At 35.5% G+C, this 1,601-nt stretch overlaps 1 pseudogene; it reads left to right on the plus strand.

Moving 5' to 3' along the window:
• Positions 1 to 245: 245 nt before the first annotated feature.
• On the plus strand, positions 246 to 1,471 carry LOC103609183 (annotated as a pseudogene).
• Positions 1,472 to 1,601: the final 130 nt, after the last annotated feature.

Here is a 1,601-nt window from a genome sequence, read left to right on the forward strand (position 1 = left end):
AAAATTTAACTTGGGAGAACTTTCTAAATCTTATGAATATTCACATAGATCTGTAGGGATATATAACTACAGAGTTTGTGATAGAGTTTCTGACAGAATTTTTCCAACAGAATACTACACTATATTATTCAACATACCTATAAATTGCCTTACTGAAAAATGCATGTTCGACACAAGTTTTAATAAAAAAGAATATTAAGATAAAATATTAAATATAAGGGCACAGTATGAATTCTATATGCAGAATGATGCTGAGTAAGTTATTAAAAAAAACAGGCTTACAAAATTAGAAATGCTAATGGAACCTGAAGAAACACAGCTCACTAACCGTATACTATGTGTGGTTTATTGGAATAGGATAGTGATTTTCCCTTTGTGAATTTTGGAAGTTTTACATTTTTGATAAATACATAATGAATCAAATTGTAGGTTGATGTTTATCACTATTTCTAAGACTAAATGAACAATATGTCAAACCTTCAAATATGATTAAATGATTTAAAATTAATAATCTAAATTAGGAAGAAGGGATGTTATTCCAATTGTCCTGTTTGTAGCTCATTGAAAACCACCAGTCAAGATTCTCTAGGGTGTGATTCCTCAAGGTCGTGCAGTTACATTTAAAATACACAACACTTTACATAAATTTAATTTCCAAATCTGACTCACTCTTCAGAGGCTCTATACTGTCTATGATTTTTTAGTAATCTAAAAATTGTTGTGGAAAAGTAGTTGTGAAAGACAGAACTATGCCCTTCAAAGGATGCATGATACATTTTTTCTTTGCCCACACATTTGTGATTACAGAAGCAAATATATTAGCAGTGATGGCCTATGACTGGTTTGTGGCTCTTTGTAACCCGATGCTCTACACAGTTGCTATGTCTCCTAAGCTCTGTGCTGTCCTTGTAGCTGGGACTTATATATGGGGTGCAGTCTGTTTCCTGACACTCACATATCCTCTTATGAAACTGTCCAACTGTGTATCTACCATCAGTCACTTTTGCTGTGAGTTTTCTGCCATCATCTCTGTATCCTGCTCTGACACCTACTTCAGCCAGAAGATGTTAGTCAATTCTACACTGAATGAGGCTTGTAGCCTCCTGATCATTCTCACTTCCTATGTCCTCATAGTTGTACTATCATCAAGATGCCTTCCATGGGTGGGATTTTGGAATTTTCTACACCTGTGCCTCCCGTGTATTATCATCAAGATGCCTTCCATGGGTGGGCTTTTGGAATTTTCTCCACCTGTACCTCCCACCTGACTACCATCATCCTTGTCCATGGAGTTCTCCTCTACTGTGTGCCCAAATCTAAAAGCTCATTATTCCTCATTGAAGTAGGTGTCGTGTTTTACTCCATTGTGATCCCTATGCTAAATCCTCTTATCGACAACCTTAGAAACAAGGATCTGAAGGAGACGGTCAGGAAGTTAATTCACACCAAAGTGCTTTGTCACTCAACGTAATCACACATGCACATACATGCACACATACATAAACAAGTCCCTATTTTTAAATACACTTTATATGTTGCGTTGATGGTTATTTTTTATTCTTCAAATATGTGGATAAAATTAATTCAGTAAGTTGCTTTGA

Source organism: Galeopterus variegatus, unplaced genomic scaffold (assembly GCF_000696425.1).
Source record: "Galeopterus variegatus unplaced genomic scaffold, G_variegatus-3.0.2 Scaffold9312, whole genome shotgun sequence".
NCBI lineage: Eukaryota > Metazoa > Chordata > Mammalia > Dermoptera > Cynocephalidae > Galeopterus > Galeopterus variegatus.